Below are 23,099 nucleotides of genomic sequence, written 5' to 3'. Positions count from 1 at the left end.
AGCCATCAAAATACATCGTTAGAAATGCTGGAGTAAAACTAGTCTTTTTTGGCATATGATTTTGAGTCAGCACTAAGAAAACACATTTTGTGGGTTTGTTTTTTTTTTTAAATAGCTGAGTCAGGGAAGTGACATTTTTGTTGAACTTCAGTAGGAGTCAGAGATCACTGGACAGAAGGGACACCTTTTGTAAAGGCCTTTACAATGGGAATGGGAGGGCGTACAGTATTTGGGAAATAACTTTCGCTGATTGGGTTAAGCTCTCTTAAGTTTAACATTGGCAATGGAATAACAGTGCTGGCGTCCTAGTATCTTCAGTACTCCATTTGCTCAAAACATTCCGAAGGTATTTCCTTTAGTCTGCAGGGATTAGGAACTCCTGGTGTTAAAGAATTTCCTGACCTGTTCCAGTTTCTCAGATGCTTTGATGGCCTAGAATTTAGGATGCAAGGACCAGAGTTACAAGTGGACTGAAATGTTTTCATCTGTGGGATTTTATAACAGCTGAGATTTCCTGAATCCGTTAGCACAGGTTTTTCAACCTTGGCAATTTGGGGCCAGGTAATTCCTTTTTGTGGGGGCTTGTCCTGTGGATTCTAGGGTATTTAACAGCATCTTTATCCTCTGCTCACTAGATTAACACAAGCTAGGTGTGACAACCAAAAATGTCTCCTTTGCCGTGGTTGAGAACCACTGACTTTCGGTAAGAGACTTCCTCCAGACATGTCCCAGATTATACTTTGGTCCACGGTCTCTTAAGCTTAACGTTGGATTGAGAAGCTGTTGGAAGACTGGTGTTACTGGGCTTTATGGTTCCTTTTTTTTTTTCCCTTCAAATTTTCTATTGGAGGATAATTGTAAAGCACTCTCCTGTGTGTGAGGTATTTCTTTGGCTTTTTTCATCTTTATCTTGAAAGTGAAAGTCGCTCAGTTGTGTCCCACTTTTTGCGACCCCGTGGACTATACAGTCCATGGAATTTTCCAGGCCACAATACTGGAGTGGGTAGCCTTTCCCTTCTCCAAGGGATCTTCCCAACCCAGGGATTGAACCCAGGTCTCTTGCATTGCAGGCGGATTCTTTACCAGCTGAACCACACAGGAAGCCCAATCTAAAATAACATGTCTTAGATTCATTTGACAAAAAGTATGAAAAAAATAAGCCTGGTCCATACTCTCACTTCCTAGGTAACTCCTGTTGACATTTTTAATGTTATAAGATACAGTTGCATCCTGTGCTGCCTGCCAGTCTCCTCTTTCTGCCTCCCCATAAGATGGTAAGCTCTGTGAAAGCAGGGTTGGCATCTGCTTTGCCCTCTACCCAGGGAGTTCCCAGCCTTCAGGATCTAATGCCTGACAATCTGAGGTGGAGTTGATGTAATAATAATAGAGATAAAGTATACAGCTAGTGTAAAAAAAAAAATAATTTGCATGTGTATAGAAAAGTCCAAGGATATAAGAGGAAAATGTAAAGGCTGTCTTCACATTAACAGTTTTGCAGATAGACAATGTATGTGCCCACATATGCATATATCACCCTGCCCTTTTTTTTTTTGACCATGCTGTGTGGCATATGGGATCTTAGTTCCCCGACCAGGGATTGAACCCATGGCTCCTGCAGTGGAGGTACAGAGTCTTAGCCACTGGACTGCCGAATCGCCAGAGAAATCCTTTTTTATTTACACAAAATACATTATGAATGTTTAATATATTTTTCTTGCCCAGTAAGCCTTAGCAGTCTTTCGGTATCAACATAAAAAGGTTTATTAAAAAAAATTTTTTTAGCAGTTGCATAGTATTCTGTATGGCTAATACCTAGCCTTACACTTTCAGTAAAAAATGCGAGGTAAGGGGTTTAGATACGGAGGTGAACCTCCAAAGCACAAGTGAGGCTTACAGAGGTAAGTTAGCCAGAACTCAAACCGAAACTGGTAAAATGCCCAGCAGTATCTCCCAGCAACCTGTTAGTACCAACACTTTCTCATGGAAATGAACTTGTAGATGCAAATCCTTACCCCAAACAAATCCAGTAAGAGGAGAAGCTCGAGTTGATCTCCATTCCGTCTGGCCCTAGTCCCATGCCCTTGCCAAGAGGTCACGCTGCCTGGTTACTAAAAAACCAAGGATTTCACGGGCCCTGTGGAGATTTGGGAAGACAGTCACTCCCCATCTCTAGTGCCACTCCTCCAGAGGTGGTTCCCGTGCTTTCTCCACCCCGTAGAGTAGTTCTCACCACTGCCAGTCACTGTCATTTCTGCAGTCGATCTAGATGCCAATTCTAAAGAACGCTGTTCATTTCTAATGTTTATCTGTTGGCTGCTCTGGGTCTTCGTTGCTGCCTGTGGCCTTGCTCTAGTTGTAGCAAGCAGGGGTTGCTCTTCGTTGAGGTGCCGACTTCTCATCGCCATGGCTTCGCTTTGCAGAGCACGGGCCCTCGGTGCACAGGCTCAGTAGTTACGGCGCACGAGCTTAGTTGCTCCAAGGGAAGGTGGAATCTTCCTGGATCGGGGATCAAACCAGCATTCCCTGCATAGGTAGGTGGATTCTTAACTGCTGGACCACCAGGGGTGTCAAAGAACGCTTTGAATTCTGCGAATGATGGGGCAAGAGGAGGGACGATGTAGAGGAGCTGGAGGGGAGCATTTTTAACATGTCTCGTGTCTGACTTGCCCTCTGTGATTATTTTGACTCCGGTTCCACAGTTTCATCTAGTCACTGAAAAGTGCTCCTGCCAGATGGCTGCTGGTGAAAAGCAGTGTCCGGACCACAAGGTAATACGAGATTCCTAGCAGCTGGCTGGAGCCATGGAAAAATGTGTCATCTGTTGGGCAGCTACACCCTGAGCAGTGAGTGGGTGCCAGGCCCTGGTTGCTGGAAAGGAGACCAACTCCAGGGGCTGGCGGGGGCAGAGTCCCCCACTCGTGGTGGTGAGAATTCAAGCGCATCTGGCCTTCCTCAGAGCACCCCGTGTGGTCAGTCTCCAAAGGCAGCTCACTACAACGCTCTTGACAATGAGTTGACTCTTTTGCTAAGCATTTTCCACCCACCACCATGCATTTATTGGCCATTTCCCTTGGCCTGAAATGTCCCACCCTCTGCCTCCCCCGTCTTTGCCAGCCCACTCCTGTTCATTGTTTATGATGCAGGTAGCCATGGTCACCTTCACGACGCCTTCTTTGATTTCTGCCTTGAGTCAGCATTTGAATCCCTCTTGTGAGCTCCTGTAACACCTTCCCTCTAGTTCTGCGTCCCTGCTCATTCAGCAAATATGCACTGTGTACCCAGTATGCCAAGGCCCGTGCCAAGGATCACATGCAGTGTCTAGTTTGTATCCCCAGCAGATCGTGAACCCCACGTAGAGGGAATCTGTTCTTGGCTCCAACACACGACCTGCACATGACGTCCTCTGGAAATAGTTTATTTTGTAGAAGACACGTGGTTGCTGCCTAATTTAAAGTGCTTCCTTCTTAGTGAACACAAATGACTGGAATTCATGGGAAACAGGGAGTGAGATTATTAATTCCTGTTTAGTTGGAGATTAAATTGTTTAATTGGAGATTATTATTGTCCCTGTTTAAAATGGAGATGATGGTGAAAATAAACCCCTGAAGAAAAGAGGAAGGTTTCACTCAGTCTTCACCGGGGTGGCTGGCTTCCCTCTCCGTTTTGCACCTGATGTTGCAGTGAGGTGAAGTTAAAACAGCCCTTGGCTGGCTGTTTGAAGGCTCCAGGGCCCCCTGGGTGCCTAGCAACAAGCTGACTGCCCAGAATAGTGATTTTGAAGCTGGGTGTGTCTTCTGGGCAGGAATCCACCACCACCACCAAAGCAGCCAGGGCCTCCCCTTCACTTCCTCTGGGCCAAAGCTCCGCCTTCACTTGGGGGCCAGAACTAAGTGTTTTGGAGCCCTGTCTTAGCACAAATGGGATGTTCCTAGCAAAGGTAACTCCCACCCTTTCAAGGTGTGTGATCTCAGACAAGTCTTGTCACCTCTCTGAGGTCCAGTTCCCACACCTGTCTTGTTTCATATTCCCAGCTAGGGTCACCCTCGCATGGCACAGAGACATTCTGTATATGCTATGTTCTATGCTAGTCTATATCGTAGCTGAATCTGCTTGGTAAAGGGAAGGTTCATCGAGTGATTCCTTCTCAGCTGTCTCTTTGATCTTTTCCTTCCTCCTGAGCCCATTTCTCAAACAGCTCCATCTCTGCATTCCTCATTTCTCTACCTAAAATCCTGTTTTTATCTACTCACTCCTCCCCATCCCTCTCCTCATTTCTTATCTTATCCCCAGGCATTAAACCTCAGCGGTGAAAAAAGCCTACATGTCTTTAAAAAAAAAAGCACAAGTGTGTTAGTTTATAGGCCAATGCTAGTGTGTCGTGACCTTTAATTTTTAAGATTTAGATATAACAGGCATCCTGTAAAACACACAGATCTTAATTGCATGACTCAATGAATTTATCCAAAGTGGGCATACTCCTCTAACCACCTTCCAGATGAAGACACAGGATTTAACCAACTCCCCCGGAAGTCTCCCTCATGCTGTGCCCTAGTTATCAACCCCCTGAAAGGTAACTGTTATGCTTTCTATCGCCCTGAAGCAGTGTTGCTGAAGCTAGTGGGCAAAGACAGCGTATACTCTTTTGTGTCTGGTTTCTCACATTCGACATCGTGTCTCTATAATTTGTCTGTCCCCCGAGCATCCTGCTTTTCTGTGTCTGTGAACCTGGACACGCCTGTTCTTTCTGCCAGGAACCTTCTGTTCTGTTGATACGCCCTATCCTGGCCTGACCAGTCTGTGCAAGTCCTCTAGACTCAGAGCAAATCTCCCTCCTTTGGGAAGTCTTCTGTGGTCAGCTCTGGATTTGAATCCCAGAGCTTCCATCTACCGGCTGTATGATTTTGGCCGTGGGTTACTGACCTTTTCACTCCTCACTTCTGTTGAAGATCATGGTTTCTAGAGTTCTTATGAATTTCAAGTGAGATAATACATATTAAATACTTAGAACAATAGCTGGAACTTAGGAAATACTTGGTAAATATTACATATAACTATTGTGAAGACTCTTCTTATGTCCGCAGATTCTTGTACGCCGCCCATCTTAACACTTACCTTGATTGTTGTTTGTTCCACTGTGTGACCTTAGTTCTTTAAGTGGGAATTGTATCTTCATTCACGGTGTTTTCTGCAACAGTCATTTATGAGTATGCCCTACATTCTAGCGCTGAGGGTACAGTGGTGAAGGAACTCTTTGCATTTACTTTTTAATGGGAAGAGATGGACTACAAGAAAAATAAAGAGGTGAGATCATTCTGGATAGTGATCAGCTCTAGGAAGGAAGTAAAACCGTGTGGTGTGAGAGTGGGTGTGAGGTGCCACTGAAGCTGCAGGGGTAGGGGGAAGGGAGGAGGTCTTGAAGAGGCGAGATTGGAACAGAGCAGGTACATGCAGAGCAGGAGCGAGAGTAGCAAGTGCAAGCTTCAGAGGGTTTCACAGGAAGCTCAGATGTGTCTGAGGAACAACGAAGACGGCAACATAGCTGGAGCCCAGTGAGTGAATGCGTGGTCCGGAGAAGGCCAGAGGATGGGCAGGAGCCAGGAGAAGCTACTGAAGTTAAGTGGGGGGATAGTGTTCACCTTTGCCGCCAAGGTACCTAGTACATAACGGACACCGACTACTTGCTGAATACTGGTAGCAATGTGCCCGTGACCAGTTAGGCCACACAAGCAATTCTTGGATCATTTTCAAGTTAAAATTTCATCTTTGTGCCGTATGCTTCTGAGCTCTTACCAAAACCGACCAGATGGGGAAGGAGATGCTCAGGTATTGATAGATTCTTCTCTTCCCTGTCCCATCTCATCCACTCTTCTTCAGTGACCCAGATTATCTCCGCCAGAGATGTGTAACAGAGATGAAGGTGGCAAGCCTGGGCCAGTTAGAGAAAAGGCAGGTAGGAAACAGGTTCCGTCAGTTTCTCTCCTTTCTGACTCCAAGAGGGGTCCAGGTCCCTGGACAAGCGTAAGGATGTGGCACAAAGTGGAGGAGAGAGGCTGAGCAGCGGGGGGACCGCATAAAGGGTGGGAGGAGGGTGGTGGCCCTTGGAGGCGCCTGCCGCTGCAGCAGCTGTGGCCCCTGAAGGTGCGGCAGTCCCAGCAATACAACGGGGCTGCTGGCAGGGCCTGGGGCCGCGACCAGCCTGAGGAAGGAAAGACCGGTCAGCGAATCAGAATGGAAGGAAAGGCCTGAGTCTCAGTGACAGGAATTTATTTATTTATTTGGCTGCACCAGGTCTTCCCTGCAGCATGCGGGCTCTAGTTGCGCCATATGGGATCTAGTGCCCCTCCCAGGGATCGAACTTTTGCCTCCTGTGTTGGAAGTGCGGAGTCTTAGCCACTGGACCACTGGGGAAATCCTTCCGTAATAGGAATTTGTACAACAACATCAACCTTCTAGTAACAACAGTGAGAGTTTGTTTTATTTAATTATTTCTAATTTTAATTTTTATGAAATAATAAATGTGAGAAAAAGCACAGAAAACAAGTATACAGTACAATGAATACTTACAAAGCAAACATCCAAGTAATCATCACCCAGGTCATGAAACAGAACATTGTCAACATCATCCCCCAAGCCCAGCACACCCCGATCCTTTCCAGATTACTATCTCAGTTAGAGGCAGCCAGTAGCTGGATTTTTGTAATAGTCACTTCCTTGATTTTCTTAATAGTTTTATAACCTATGAATCACACGGAGAGTCTTAAATTAGGACTTTCTCACGTAAATCCTAAGACTGAGGAATGCAAAGGAGAGCCTCTTTAATATAGATCCTTCTCCAGTGAATCTTGACAGGCTCTGGGGAGATGGTAGTGGATTTGAGGCTTTGGTATTTGTCAGAGAAAGTGGTGTTGAGGCTTCTCTCATTTAACCAGTGTTTGAGTGCTCACTACATTTAAAGCTCCTGAAGAGCACTCTCAGGGGCGTAAAGATGCACCCCAAACTGAGCCTGCCCCTGGGAGCTTACAGTCAGGCAGGGAAAGTGTGGATAAGCACGACAGAACAGGGTGAGGTCCAGGGAAATCCTCAGATAAGAGCTACGGGAATTTAGAAGAGGCAGGGGCCACTTTTGGTGGCAGGGACCAGAGCAAGCTTCATGGAAGAGGTGGATGACACTCATTCATGCATTATTTATCAAACATTTCTGAAGGTTGGCAGAGTGCCAGGAAATTAGGTAAAAGGAAACAAAAATGAATACGTTAAGGTCCCTGCCTGCTCATGGCCGAATGGCATTTTAGCAGATACAAATATGGCATGCTTTAAATAGAGCATAATAGGAATAATTGGCTGTGTGGAGTTGTCAGGGAAGCCTTCACAGCTGAGATCTAGGTTAGTCCTTGAAGAAAAGAACAAGAGTTTGCCAGACAAAGAAGGGAACCACTGAATCTGCCTAGTTACAGAAGTGGGAAAGGACACAAGGTCCATGTTGGCAAAAGGAGCAGTTAATAGTGGGAAGGAGAGTGGAACTTGAGAGGTAGGAGAGATGAACAGGAAGGGTGTTGTTGGTTAGTGGAATAGCATTAGCAGGGCATAGAGACCAGAAATCACGGTACCTGCATGCACAATACTAAGTAACTTGCTCTAACTGCAGCATAAGGGGGTGGAATGAAAGCTGTGATGGTTAATTTTATATGTCAACTTGACTGGGCCGTGCGGTGCTGAGATATTTGGTCAAACATTATTTTGGATGTGTCTGTGAGAGTTTCTGGATGATATTAACATTTGAGTAAAGCAGATTGCCCTCCCTGATGTGGTGGGCCTCATCCAACCAGTTGAAGGGCTGAGCAAAAAGGTTAACCCTCCCTTGAGTAAGGAAGAAGTAAGTCCTGGCTTTGGACTCAAACTGAAATGTTGACTTTTCTTGGGTCTTGAGTGGCTGGCTACTGGACTGCAATGGAAACATTGGCTCTTCTGGTTCTCAGGCCATCAGACTTGGATGGGAACTGTACCAGTTCCTGTGTCTCTAGCTTGCCAACTCACCTTACAGATCTTGGGGCGTACCAGCCTCTGTAATCGTGTGAATCAGTTCCTTATAATAAATCTCTTTAGGTAGATTTGGAAATATAGATACATATAAATATGTTAATAAATAGATGTAGATCTATCTATCCATCTATCGAATCTCCTATTGGTTCTGTTCCTCTGTAGAACTAATGCAGAAGGGAAGGGGAAATAACGTTGGAAAGGCAAGTTGGTGCCTGATTATGGGGGACAGAGAATACCTGGCTAAAGGACTTAGAATTTTATTTTGAAGACAGAGAAGAAAGCACTGGGATTTCCTGAACTGGGCAGTGTCTTAATCAGAACTGACACCTAGGAAGATGAAAGCTGTGCTGTATAAAATGAATTCAAACAGAGCTTCTTCTTGATTTCTTACATTTTTAGCTGCACCACATGGCGTGTGGGGTCTTAGTTTCTTGACCAAGGATTGATCCAGCGCCCTTTGCAGTGGAAGCGCAGAATCTTAACCACTGAACCATCAGGGAAGTCCTAAAAGAGAGACTCTTAAAGGAAACCTCTAGAAGTTGGGTATTAATTTGTGGGCATAGGATCTACAATGCAAAAAAGTTTGGGATCCCTGGATGTATGAAGGTTCAGGGACCCGAAGCCGATCTAGGCACCGCAGAACCTGAAGCACGTGGGAACTGGAAGATGATTTCTGTGGTGCTGATGAGATTTGTGAGTAGCTGGAAATTTGGAAAAGGGGGTGAGAAGGTGTTAGAGAGGGTAGAGATTTGGGAATCATCTACATAGAGGGTGGTGGCAAGTACCACAAGGGGCAGACACTGGGGTCAGGAGTGTCAGAGTGATGGTGCATCAAGAGCCTTGAAGTTGCAAGTAACAGAAACCTACTCCACCTGGCCCAGGCAGTAGAGGGAATTTATTGGCTAATGTGATTGCAAACTGAAGCAAGACTGGATCCAAGGGCTCAGTCATGCTCCTGAGACTTGGTTTCACTGTCCTGTCTCTCTGCTCTGTTCTCCCCTCTGTCTGGGTCTCCTTCTCAGGCCGTCGCTCACCTGATGGTGGGAAGAGGGCTGCCAGCAGTGCCGTGATTACATGCTGCTCTCAGAAGTGGATTCATTCAACTGGAAAGTTCTGACCAAAGGCCCGGAATCGGATCTCCTGGCTCTCGTTGGGTCACGTGCCCACTGCTGGCATGCTGTGGCCAGAGAGCCCTCTAAAATGCTCTGATAGGCCAAGCGTGGGCCACAGTGTGTAGCCCTGCAACTTGGGGAGAGACTCATCTCCTCTCAAGCCACAGGGGTTGAGAACTGGGGGAAGAGCTGCCCAGGAGAAATGGAAATGCTGTTACCAGAGGAAAAAGGAATGGACACTGGGCTGGTAATCACAGGGGAAGGAGAACTGGAAACCCACAGGCTGGCCCTCCTGCAAATGTGAAGCAGCTGCCGCCAGTGAGGCAGTGGGGAGGGGCCACCAGGAGGTGGAGGTCTGGGCTGATAGCAAGGGAAGGGCTAGACTGGGTCAAATAGTAACACTGTTGCCTTTGCTGCTCCTGCTGCTAAATCGCTTCAGTCCTGTCCCACTCTGTGTGACCCCATAGATGGCAGCCCACCAGACTCCCCTGTCCCTGGGATTCTCCAGGCAAGAACACTGGAGTGAGTTGCCATTTCCTTCTCCAATGCATGAAAGTGATAAGTGAAGTCGCTCAGTCATGTCCGACTTAGTGACCGCATGGACTGCAGCCCACCAGGCTCCTTCATCCATGGGATTCTCCAGGCAACAGTACTGGAGTGGGGTGCCATTGCCTTCTCCACTGTTGCCTTTGGGGCGATGTAAATGTTGGGGAAGGTTCTTCTGACAAAGCCCTGACAACATAACAGACAAAGTGCTAAGTGAGTTCTTGTCCTCAGGATACAGGCAGGAAAAACCGAGTGGACTGGGTGACACCCCATCAGGATTTTGCTGCTGATGGAAAGGGCAGACATTGTCTGGGGACATTGATGGGAACTGTGAGATGGGATGGAGGAAAGGTCACTGCCAACTGGTCTTGTGGAGGGAGTAAACAACCGGTTTTCCTTCCAGTTTAAGAAACTAAGCTCATGCATTTTTCCAACAGTCAAAAATTTACAGTAACCAAAAATAACCTAAATTCCAACAGTAGGCGATTGATTGGATAAATATAGAAATGCCTGAATAATGAAATGCAGCCTTTAAAAATGATGCGTGGGGACTTCCCTGGTTGTCTAGACCTCAGCCTTCCAGTGCAGGGGGTGTGGATTTGATCCCTGGTTGGGGGGTTGGTTTCCCTGGTGGCTCAGAGGGTAAAGCATCTGCCTGCAATGAGGGAGACCCGGGTTCGATCACTGGGTCAGGAAGATCCCCTGGAGAAGGAAATGGCAACCCACTCCAGTATTTTTGCCTGGAAAATCCCATGGACTGAGGAGCCTGGTAGGCTACAGACCATTCGGTCGCAAAGAGTCGGACACAACTGAGCAACTTCACTTTCACTTTGGGGAGTTAAGATCCTACATGCCTTGAGGCGGAAAAAAAAATAAAACAAAACATAAAACAAACAATATGGTAACAAACTCAATAAAGACTTTAAAAACGGTCCACATTAAAAAAAAACAACTATATTTTTTAGTATATGATGCTTTACTTGACATGGAAAGATGTTTGCAATGTAGTTTTGAGAGAGAAATGCAGAGTACAATCTGTTTTTGTATAAATGTGTATATATATATATCTATGAATATATATATTTATAGATATACATCAGATCAGATCAGATCAGTCGCTCAGTTGTGTCCGACTCTTTGCGACCCCATGAATCGCAGCACGCCAGGCCTCCCTGTCCATCACAAACTTCCAGAGTTCACTCAGACTCATGTCCATCGAGTCAATGATGCCATCCAGCCATCTCATCCTCTGTCGTCCCCTTCTCCTCTTGCCTCCAATCCCTCCCAGCATCAGAGTCTTTCCCAATGAGTCAACTCTTCGCATGAGGTGGCCAAAGTAATACACACATATATCTATGAATATCTGGAAAGGTGTACACCAAAATGTTAATAGTTGGTATCACTAGGGGTAGGACTAACAGCTAAAGCTTATCTTCTGATTTCATTTTAATAAACCTGCTAGGTAGTATGTATGTACTACCTACTAACAACATACTACCTACAACTACCTATATACTGCCTACAATTAGGTAGTATGTAGGTCAACTGGCCTCTTGGGTTTAAGTGCTAGTTCTGCCACTGCCTGGCTTGGTGACCTTGGGTAAGTCCCTTAACACATCTGAGCCTCTGTTCATGCATCAATAAGTGGGGGTCAACTTTGTGCAGTGGCAGTATCCTAGCCTAGGAAGTTTATCCCAGATGTGATTATGGCTGATTGAAAAAAAAAATAAGTGGGGGTAGTAGTTCTTAACTTCTAGGGTGGTTGTGAATTTTACATTAGCTACTATTACATGCAAACCTGTCCAGTTCAGTTCAGTCACTTAGTCGTGTCCGACTTTGCAACCCCATGAACCGCAGGACGCCAGGCCTCCTGTCCATCACCAACTCCTGGAGTTTACTCAAACTCAGGTCCATTGAGTCGGTGATGCCATCCAACCATCTCATCCTCTGTCGTCCCCTTCTCCTCCTGCCACCTATAGTAAACACTCAAAAATGTATTTTTCTCGTGTAATTAAAAAGTCCAAAAGAAATTCTTAACTATTAAATATATTGGAAACAAATGTTTTTCTTGGCCAACTAACTGGTGGTCATCAACAAAGGAGCTATTACTAAGATAAGCTATTTTCCTGGAACACTGGGAAACATCTGAACAAGACGGAAGGTTCCTACTCTCCTGAAGTTTGCACACTAGCCAGGAAGACAGATGATAAACGGATGCTGTGAGGATAGCAAGATCAGGAAGTCGGTGACATTGAAAGGCTGAGAGCCAGCAGAAGGGCTGAAGAGGAAGCAGTGAGCGCGGGTGGTGGGGAGGAAGTCTCTAAATCAAGAGATGTGGTTGGAGCGAGGGACAGAAGGGTCTAAACAGAGATGAGAAGCGACCTCAGCTCTTAAGCCAGTTCAGTTCAGTCACTCAGTCGTGTCCGACTCTTTGCAACCGCATGGACTGCAGCATGCCAGGCCTCCCTGTCCATCACCAACTCCCAGAGTTTACTCAAACTCATGTCCATTGAGTCAGTGATGCCATCCAACCTTCTCATCTTCTGTCGTCCCCTTCTCCTCCCGCCTTCAATCTATGGTCTTTTCCAGTGAGTCAGTTCTTCGCATCAGGTGGCCAAAGTATTGGAGTTTCAGCTTCAGCATCAGTCCTTCCAATGAATATTCAGAACTGATTTCAGGACTGGCATGGACTGGTTGGATCTCCTTGCAGTCCAAGGAACTCTCAAGAGTCTTCTCCAAAACCACAGTTCAAAAGCATCAATTTTTAGGCGCTCAGTTTAAGCCAAGGCGGACTGAATACAGGCCAGGGGGAGTCAGGAGGCCGTCCCACTTGTGGTGTGGTCTTGGGCAAGTCACTGCCCATTTGAGTAGCCACTGTCTTCTCTCTGCAAAATCGGGATGCTAACGCTTTGTAAGGATGCAAGGATCAAAAGACATGTTAGGGGTAGCGCTTTGCAAGCTATCGTTTGTGGCATAAATTACAAATCCAGGAAAAGAACTGCAGAAAGAAGTCCAGAGAGCAGCCACCAACTAGCGACCGCGGTGATGCGCGTGCGCGTTAGGCGGCCCGAGCCAGGGGCCTGGCGGGAGGCGGGGGAGGAGTTCAGGCCCCGCCCGGAACCGCTCGGCCTCTTTTCGCCTCCCGGCCCCTCCCATTTCCGCGGATAACCCAACCGTGCGTCGCCTGCGTGCTGACGTCAGGCGCGTGCCCCTGTCCGGCAGCCGAGGAGACCCCGCGCAGTGCTGCCAACGCCCCGGCGGAGGAGCTGAGGTGAGTGTGGGGCCCGAGGTTGCCCCGCGGGAGCGGCTCCCCCCTCACACCGTCCCCTTGCCCCCGCCTCGCCGCCCCTGGCATCTCCCCGTCTGCGGGGACCTCCCGCTCTGGGACCCCCGGGGGGCGGGCGCGGGGCACCGCGGGGGGAGGGGTGCCGGGCTCGCGCGGCGCGGGTCCGGGTTCTGTCAGGGGGCCTGAGGGGAGGGGGTCGCGGAGGGCCCGGCGGCGGCGGCGGCGGCGGGGGGCGCGGGTTCGCCCCGGAGCGCGCGGCCGGGGCGTGAGGTGCCGGGGCGAGGGCGCGGCCAGGCTGTCACCGGGCAGCGGCGGAAGGAAAGGGTCACACCCATCCCGGCCGCCCGGCTCCCCTCCCCCGCGGCCCCGCGGACGCCCACCCCTCCATTCGCCGGGGCGGGCGGCCGGGCCGGGGCGGCGAGGGCCGCAGACCCTCTTCCAGGCGCCCGCGGGCTGGCGGGGCCGGGGCTCCCCGGCTGGCCGTCCGGCCCCCAGCGCGCGCCCCGGCTTCGACTTCCTGCTTCGCCGCGGACATTTTGCGGCCGGCGGCGGGGGAGGGGAGCGGATCGCGAGCGCGGTCGGGGAAGCGGGCGGCCCGCGGGGGCTCGGCCCTGCCGCGCGCCTTCCTCGCTCTGCGGCGCGGCCGCCCGACGCCTCGTCCCGCGCCGGGAGGGTGGGCTGGGGGGCGGCTCGGTCGCCGCTTCTCCGGTCTCCTTGATTGCCGCCCTAGGTCGAGTTCCTCCCAATACCGTTTCCGTTTGGCTTCTCCCAACTCTTCTCCCTCCCCGCCTCTTCAGTTGAAGCTGCCCTTGCTGGGAGTTAACCTAAACACCTCCCGAAACTGTCGTTCTGCTTTTTGCCTGATTCCTCTCTTTAGGGGGAAATTTTTCTTTGTTCATTTGCTTCCCACCCTCCCCCCCTTTCCCTTTAAGTCCTAGAGAAATGCAGTGGGGAAGATTACGTCATTGCAATATAAGGGGTGAGAGTTTTTAACTCCTGCAAGTCAGGGGCTCGCTAAATTAAGACAGCATTTCGTAGCCTCTGTTGGGTCCACCCAGTGGCATATCCTGCCTGTTTCCCAACTACTGGTATTCAGAGATGATCTTTTGAAATCCTGGCCGTGTCATACACGTCTGAAAAGCCAGGGAGGTTTAAAATCTCAAGATGATCTTAATGCCAGGGGAATAAAACGTAAGACAACACTTTTCCTTGCCACTTGGCGTGGGCAGTAACTTTAAAGATCCCTGTGACTGTATTGGAATGAAATTAATTTATTTGTGGAAGCCTTTGTTTGTTCCAAAATAACATTCTCAGATTATTTAACTTTAATAAGTGTGTCTTATTGATTCCGAGTACGTACGTAAGTCGACTCACGTGCTCTTTTGTGGCAAGGGTGTGGTGAAAAGAGAATCAGGTCATTTTACACCTGTTCTTTGCTTGCTGGTTACTTTAGTTTTGTTAAAATGAGTTTTGGATTTTTAACCAAAAAAAAAAAAAAAAAACAACACCTCAAGTGAATAACATTTTCAGACTTGGGAGATCATAGTATTCATTCTTCAGAATCCTAGGCACATCTTGAATTGTATATCCTTCACGGGCTACAGGGCACAGTAGCACAGAAAAATATTAGCATTGTAAAGCAAATGAGACCCAATTGTGTAATGCATTGTTATAAGGATAGTTCATGTTGGAACAAGTACTTTCTCATTGTTTCTCGTTTCTATGGAGAGAACAGGTTGCTTGTTAAACACTTAAAGAAGTCGATTTAAAGCAGCTTTTGGTAGATGATTATATAGGTGTGGAGCTTGGATCTTCTGAAATACATTTGCCATAATGTATCTCTTTTTAAGAATATAAAATTAAAATAAAATTAAAAAAAATATAAAATTGAAGTACTTATCTGCCATATTTCTTGACTCTTCTGTACTTAAGAGCTTTAAATACACACGTATCAATTGTCTTCCCTTTTAAAAGTATGGCAGAATAGTTTGGATTTACAGCTTTTATGGGTCAGGAAGATCCCCTGGAGAAGGAAATGGCAACTCACTCCAATATTCTTGCCTGGAGAATCCCATGGACGGAGGAGCCTGGTGTGGGCTACAGTCCACCAGGTCGCAAAGAGTCGGACACTACTGAGCGACTTCACTTTCACTTTCACAGCTTTTATACTGAGGCAAGGAGATTGGTGATTGAGTATTAAAAATGAGCTCTTTCTCAGTAATATTTTCAAGACCCAAAAGGTATCACAACCTCTTAAAATGTTTGTATATAATAACACCTGTACTCAGCTGAACTTAATTTTGGGGGCACCCAAGGCAGGTATTACAGCCTAGGGTGGTGGTGGTTCAGTTGCTAAGTTGTGTCGGACTCTTTGTAACTCTGTGGCCAGGCTCCCCTGTCCTCCACTGTCTCCTAAGGTAGTCAGGGGCTGAAATGAAACATCAGTGAGATTCTTTTAAAGCCCACCAAACCCACATCTTGACTTTTTTGTAACGTCAAGATTTTTTTTATTCGGGTACTTTTTCCACTTTTAATTTTATGATTTATTAGAGAAGCATTTCTAGTTACTTTAAAAATGGTTCACTAATAAAACGTTTTGATTCAAGATGTGTTCCATTTGGAAAACTTCAAAGTACAGTTTACTGTGCCTGTCTGGGAGTAGTTATAGCCATTCTTGGAAATAAAAGTCAAATTGTACTTTTTATTTTAAATGCATTTATTGTTTTAGGGTCTGTTTTGAGAGGACAAGGAATGCTTAATGAGAAACACTTAAGGCCACAGAGCTTCCTCTGCTGGGGGAAGGGGGGGTTAATATTTTGTTAACTTCTGTCCCATAAAGACCTATATATTTTCTATTAAAGGTTGCATTCTAGTTTTTCAATATTTGGTAGTCTCTTCCAAGTCTATTAATTTCACCCACTAGAATGTAAGTCTGTGAAGGCAGGACTTTTGACCTAGTATGGTCACCCTGATCCCTGGCACCTAGAATAGTAGCAAACCATGATGTATCTCAAGAAATGAATGAATGTGATGTCGGAGGGTTAACATTTTCTCTTTCTGCATATTCTACAGGCGTATGTACTTTGTTTCCTGAGACGACTTTTGTGCTTGGTCAACCATATGCATATTTGGGCTCATTGAAGTGATGATTACTAATCTTTTGCTTGAACATATCCATCTGTTTACTCCTATATTTGCTGCAGGTGTACTATCTGAACAATTAATAGTTGCTTAGAAAATCTTCTCTGATGACTGGTTTTTATTCTCCTAAAAATTATTCAGACTTCAATGTGTTTCCTTCCCCAGTTTCTTTTTTGAAATAGCTTAATTATGCGACTTCTTTCCCTCAGTTTATTATTTTTTTTTTAATTTAATTTTATTTTTAAACTTTACATAATTGTATTAGTTTTGCCAAATATCAAAATGAATCCGCCACAGGTATACATGTGTTCCCCATCCTGAACCCTCCTTCCTCCTCCCTCCCCATACCATCCCTCTGGGTCGTCCCAGTGCACTAGCCCCAAGCATCCAGTATCGTGCATCGAACCTGGACTGGCAACTCGTTTCATACATGATATTTTACATGTTTCAATGCCATTCTCCCAAATCTTCCCACCTTCTCCCTCTCCCACAGAGTCCATAAGACTGTTCTATACATCAGTGTCTCTTTTGCTATCTCGTACACAGGGTTATTGTTACCATCTTTCTAAATTCCATATATATGCGTTAGTATACTGTATTGGTGTTTTTCTTTCTGGCTTACTTCACTCTGTATAATAGGCTCCAGTTTCATCCACCTCATTAGAACTGATTCGAATGTATTCTTTTTAATGGCTGAGTAATACTCCATTGTGTAGATGTACCACAGCTTTCTTATCCATTCATCTGCTGATGGACATCTAGGTTGCTTCCATGTCCTGGCTATTATAAACAGGGCTGCGATGAACATTGGGGTATACGTGTCTCTTTCCCTTCTGGTTTCCTCAGTGTGTATGCCCAGCAGTGGGATTACTGGGTCATAAGGCAGTTCTATTTCCAGTTTTTTAAGGAATCTCCACACTGTTCTCCATAGTGGCTGTACTAGTTTGCATTCCCACCAACAGTGGAAGAGGGTTCCCTTTTCTCCACACCCTCTCCAGCATTTATTATTTGTAGACTTTTGGATCGCAGCCATTCTGACTGGTCTTTCCCTCAATTTAATGGCATAAAATTGTTGGTCATGTTATGTTTTATCCCTTACGTTTCTACTTTTAGTTACTCATCCCTTCAGTCCAAAGTATTTTTGCTAAAGCAAATCAATTTTCATTACTTGTTTTGGCCTTCACTCCTGTTATAAGTCCTGGATGTCAAAACTCTTCTTTACTAGTTGCCTGTGGGACATTGGTCTCAAATTGCTCATTCCATGAAGTGAAATCCCAGTTTTGCTACTAAAATGGTGTCCTACTAAAAAAAATTAGAAACATTTTTTTGTTAAAGTATTTAGCTGTTATGCTGAAATCCAGAACAGTTTCTAACAGCAAAAATCTACATATTAAGTTACAGTGTTTACTAAACGTCAGTGGTCAGTCACCTGAAGAGAACCTCGGTTGCTCACTCTGTTCTTTAACACTTGACACTTGCATCATCTTCTGTAAGAGTGAGCCATTTTGATTTGCTATTGCTGTGTGTTTTGAGAGAGAGACTGCGAGCATAGTGATTAATAGTGTAGACTCTGGGATCAGACTGCTTGGATTCAAATCCTGGCTTTGGCATTTATTAGCTCCATGCAGCCCGAGTAACGTCTTTGTGACTGGATTAACCTTCCATAGCAAAGGACTAGCAATAGTCTCTACCTCACAGTGGTGGTGGTGGTTGGTCGCTAAGTTGTGTCCGACTCTTGCGACCCCATGGTATGCTCCTCTGTCCATATGATTTCCCAGTCAAAAATACTGGAGTGGGTTGCCATTTCCTTCTCCAGGGAATCTTCCCAATTCAGGACCCAGGAATTGAACCTGTTTCCCGGGCACTGCTGGTGGATTCTTCACTGCTGAGCCATTAGGGAAGCCCCACAGTGTTGTTAGGAGTATTCTAAATGAAGTACTTAAAGCAATTAACTGGGGCACAGCAGTGCTTTGTAGGTGTTTGCTCTTGCTATTATTACAGCCTTGCTTAATGCCCCTATTTTTGAGAAGTTATATGCATTTCTTTCAAACATCAACAGTTTAATAACAATCCCTCCCCCAGATTAATCTCATGAAACCATAAAAATTAAATGAAGTGGGAATTGGTGTCTGCTTTAAGTTTATATTCATTATCTTAAGCAGTGTCATAGAGCTAAGGGTGTAAGTTCTCAAGTGTGAAGTACATGGTCCTGTGGACTAGCAGCATAAGCCTCACCCTGGAGCTCCTTATCTCAGGCTCCATTCCAGTCCTGCTGAATCAGCATCTGCATTTTAATGCGATCTCCAAGTGATTTCATGCACATTGAAGTTTGAAGCACCCTCTGAGTTATAGTTTCCTGCCTGTTGTGTAGAATCACCTCATGTCTGTGCTCATCATCAGGAACTAATGTGTTTAGTTTCTAGAGAGTCATTTTCCACTTAGTAATAACTAATCTAAAATTCTAGTTTTAGAACTGCTTGAACTTGAGTTTGGTTACACGTCTGAACTCAGTGACTTTTTATGGAAAACTAATTGCTGTTATGAAGAGCATATGATTAGGATCATTCACATAATTGTTGGTTATGAAAACAGGTTAAATACAAAGTTGGCATTTAGCTGATCAGATGTAAAAAATGTTTTATGCTTTTTTGGTACTAAAATAAACCATATCTCCAGTCTCAGGGGAAAATGTTAATAACTAAAATCTAGTCTTACTAACTACCATCGTGAAAAAATTATTGCTATTTTTAAAGGACTTGATTAAATATTCTCTGGTTTTTCTTAATACTGATTGATGTAGAAGAGATTCACCAGTAATATCCCTGTGCAGTGTGTGCTCTGGAGCAGTGTTGCGTGACCTTTTTCAGATCAGTGGAGACATAAAAAATAAGTATGGTATCCCCCCCCCGGAGTAAAAGGATAAAACTACTCTTGGCTGGCTGGAGGTGCTGCAGCCCTAGGAGAGCTGGGAATCAATGTCTCAGGCAAACCTGAGTCCATTCTGTGTGTCCCAAGGGGCATTTTGAAGCCATCTGCTGTTAGATATTAAGCCACAGCCCTCATTTTCAGCTAAAAAGATTGTCACTTTTTGTTACTCCTTGTGTAAACAGAAGAGATTGAAGATAACAGGTCAAATGAGGAGTAGGTGAAACCAGGGGGAGAAATGAAGGTGGAATTAAAGAATATTGTAATTAGTGTTAAAGACTGTGAGATGATAAATTTTGTAGAAGAAAGCATAAGCAAGATTTCAGCTACAATCCATTTACTTTGTTGGTAGGCAATTTTAGGATATTTGTAATTTTTTTGTTTTCATTGGGTTTATTTTAAATCTGTCTAAAAGCAGATGAAGAGGAGTAGGATGTGAGAGTCAAGTTTCTTAAGAAAGATATCTTTGTTATATGTGATTTCAAGGATTTTCATCCTAATACAGCTTCATGGTAGCTTCTAGTGTTTGTAAAACAGCTGAAGGCTATTTGAGAGGAGCTCAATTTTAGAATCTTTTGAAGTGGAGTTAAACCATCTCTATTATTTATTACTTTGCCAGAAAACCATATTTTTATTGTGAGGTTTAAGAATAACAATACGACTTACTTAGATTTTAAATATAAAATTTCATTTTTCAGATAACTAGGAATGAATGGATAGTTCCTGTGAATATTGAGTGCTGGGGCTTTAAATGTGAGTGCTAGGGTTTTAAATCAGTATCTAATACTCTAATTTGTTTCAGAAAGTGTATAAATAGTATACATAGTATAAAATATAAGCTATTAAAATGTTTGAATCATTTTAGGTTGTATGATTTATTTGTTTAAAGGGCCAAAGGAAATGTTAGTTCATCCTAAGCATTTATAAATCAGTGGAGCTGGGGATAAGGGATACTTTAAATTTTTAAGAGTGGGAATTTTTCTGGTGGTCCAGTGGTTAGAACTCTGCCCTTAGAATACTGGGGGCATGGGTTCAGTCCTTGGTTAGGGAGCTAAGATCCCCCGTGGCATGCTGTGTAGCCAATAAATAAATTAAAAAAAATTTTTTTTAAGAGTAATGCCTATGTTAATTCTCTAGTGTGTTTCAGAATAGCTGGAAGAGGTTTCCATGGGGATGGGTTGGAACCTCTACTTAATATATCCCCAGTTTGGAAATTTATGATATGTAAGTTTGTTAAGGGTTCATAGAAGTTTTTTACATTTGATCACAGATTGTGAGAATCTGTTTAATTCAGTGTTTTTTAAACTTGTTTGGTGATGGCCCTATCTCCCCAACCCATGGAACACCCAGTTCCACCTTTGAGAAAGTAGACTGGGAGATAGTGGTGTTTGGTGGCTCCATTAGGTTCAGGGGCTGTTGGTGTGGCTTTGCTATGGGTAGAAAAATGGAAAAAACTTTCTTAAGTTCCTGAGGCAAGTGAAAGGTAGAGACTTTAGCAGAGGCCACAGATTATCTATTCTTGCTGTAGCCTAAACGCCGCTCAAGATCTTTGTACAGAAATTGCTAATATGCACTTCCTTAGGATGGAACTTGGCATGTTATGTATAAAACACATCTTTGGGGTATCGGTGGGGCAGTTAAGTATTCATTGGAAGGATTGATGCTGAAGCTCCAATACTTTGGCCATCTGATGTGAAGAGCTGACTCATTGGAAAAGACCTTAATGCTGGGAAAGATTGAAGCCAAAAGGAGAAGAGGGCAGCAGAGGATGAGATAGTTAGATAGCATCACCCACTCAATGGACATGAGTTTGAGCAAACTCGGGGAGATATTGGAGGACAGAGGAACCTGGTGTGTTGCAGTCCGGGGTTGCAAAGAGTTGGACACAACTTGGCAGCTTAACAGTAACAACATGGGGGTGTAGCTCCATCTCAATTTAAAAATCAGGCAAGGTATTGGAAGGGTTGCAATCCATTATTAGGGACTGGGAAAGTGATTGTCTAGTGGCTGCAAAGGAAATCTCTGAAATGGAGTCTCTGTCTCCAGTTTTCTTTGTTCTTGGATCAGTGATCCTAGTTTGAGTATTTATTATTTTCCAATATTCTGAAAAGCTTGCAGTAATTTCAAAGCCATTTTTTAAAAGCTCTGAAAGTCATGTAATTTTTAAAACTACTTTATTTGAGATCCAAAGAAGTTTTTTGTTTAAAAAATAATTGTAAACGTACACAAATTTTTTAGGAGTTTGTGGCAGTAATCTGTAAGTTCTTCGTATTTTATAATTTGACATCTTTCTTTTGCTTTTTCTTGTCATACATACTGCCCAATCCACTTCTCCCTTCTCACAAAAACAAAAACCCTGCCCAGATACCATCTTTTACGTTGATTTTTTTCCCCCCTAGTTTCATATATTACATGGAAATGAAGATGTATTCTCCTAAAAAATTGTCCTTAGTTCTAGTTCAGAGCCAGGAATAGAAAAAATCATTTTACTTACTGTTGGATAGTTGACCAAGAGAGGTGGGACTTAGGTTGGGGTCTTTTAGTTCTTTTTAAAAAATTACTATTTTTTGGTAGTGGGGTAATATTTCTTTAGGATCACAATTCATGTCTTGGATGTGATATATGTTGAAGATAACAAAAGTTTATTTTCTGTTGACATCAGATTTTTTACCTCTGCTACTTTCAGTTTGAGAAATTGGTATCATTTCTGCTTTTATAAAACATAGATCTCTCATGCTCTGTCTTTTTTAACAATACAAAGATGAGGTGATTCTTTGCAAATATTAACACACACTCTAAAAGAAACGTAAGACTTAGAAACAGCTTTTAAAATAGAACTAATCAATAGCAAAGATTTTTGTGAAAACCTAGATTCTGGAAATAATTTTTTGGCAGTTCTGTGTTTCCTTAAGTATACTATTTTAATTGATGTTAAATCTGAGTGAATTGTTCCAAAATTAGAAGCACATTTTAATTATAAAGCTACTGAGTGTAAGATTGGCTAAATGAACTATTTCACTGTGATACAGTTGGAAACATCATGTGGTATGCATTCTTTATAGGGATCTTGTTTTTTATAGAAAAGTATCCTTTTTTGCTAGTTTCCCTGCTGGTCCAGTGGTTAAGACTCTGGGCTTCCAATGCAAGGTGGGGGGATCCCTGGCCAGGGAATTAAGATCCCCCATGCCACATGCCACAAAAAGAAAAAAAGTAGAATTGTGCATTCCTAGACTACAGTTGCTCATGATGATTCGGGGTATTTATTCCCCAAAATGATACTGGGTGGCTTTTAAACACTTAGATGTTAACTACTATAGCTAGTTTGGGCTGTGGCCTTGACTTAAGCTTTAGGAATAGGATTCTTGTCTTTCAGAGGGAGTTAAAAAAAATTTTTTTTTTTCTTCCTCCCTCCCTCCTTTTCTCCAGATAGTAATAGATGAGGGTTAAGAGCTTAGAGGATCGACTAATGGGTATATTCTGAGTTCAAAGAACAAGTGTTTTTTGTTTTTGTTTTTGTTTTTTTTTTGACTCGCTTTATCTCTAACGCATAGTGTTTTATTAATTAGTGATTTCAGCAACCCTTTGTATGCTCTCTGGAAATGACAGTTCTAGGTGTTGGCGATAGAAGTGAATGCAATAGACCAAAACAGATCTCTGGCCCCATAAAATTGACACACTAGTGTGTGGGTTGGAGATAAGTGGCTAAAAATGAAGAAGGGGAGGTAGGGTACAGTGGAGTGTTTCAGGGTTTGTAGAACTTGTGGTGCAGTTTAAGATAAGGTAATCAGAGGAGTTCTCACTCCAGAATGACATTTGAGCAAAGACCTGTAGGAGATATGACTGAAGGAGTCATCCAGGCCAGAGCATTCTAAGTAGAGGGAACTACTATAGACAGTCTTAAATCAGTGACCAGTGCTGTTCCACCTAATTTTATATGAAATGTTTAAAAATAGACATTAAACAAATTAATTTTTTTCTTTATTTAAACGTTTATTTTTAATAGAAGGATAATTGCTTTAAAAGAAGTCTATTATTTAAAAGAAGTGTAT

At 44.2% G+C, this 23,099-nt stretch overlaps 1 protein-coding gene across 2 annotated transcripts in view; it reads left to right on the top strand.

Moving 5' to 3' along the window:
* The first annotated feature begins 12,841 nt into the window (after positions 1-12,841).
* CDC42 (cell division cycle 42) overlaps positions 12,842-23,099 on the top strand; it is a 50,377-nt gene continuing 40,119 nt past the window's right edge. The window contains exon 1 of one of the 2 annotated variants that reach the window (XM_006041529.3): positions 12,842-12,969. The gene's annotated coding sequence lies outside the window, so the exon portion shown is untranslated. The remainder of the gene's footprint in view (positions 12,970-23,099) is intronic. The other variant, XM_006041528.3, reaches the window with a different exon arrangement.

Source organism: Bubalus bubalis, chromosome 2 (genome assembly GCF_019923935.1).
Source record: "Bubalus bubalis isolate 160015118507 breed Murrah chromosome 2, NDDB_SH_1, whole genome shotgun sequence".
NCBI classification, from domain to species: domain Eukaryota; kingdom Metazoa; phylum Chordata; class Mammalia; order Artiodactyla; family Bovidae; genus Bubalus; species Bubalus bubalis.
This window is presented reverse-complemented; position numbering and strand designations above follow the sequence as displayed.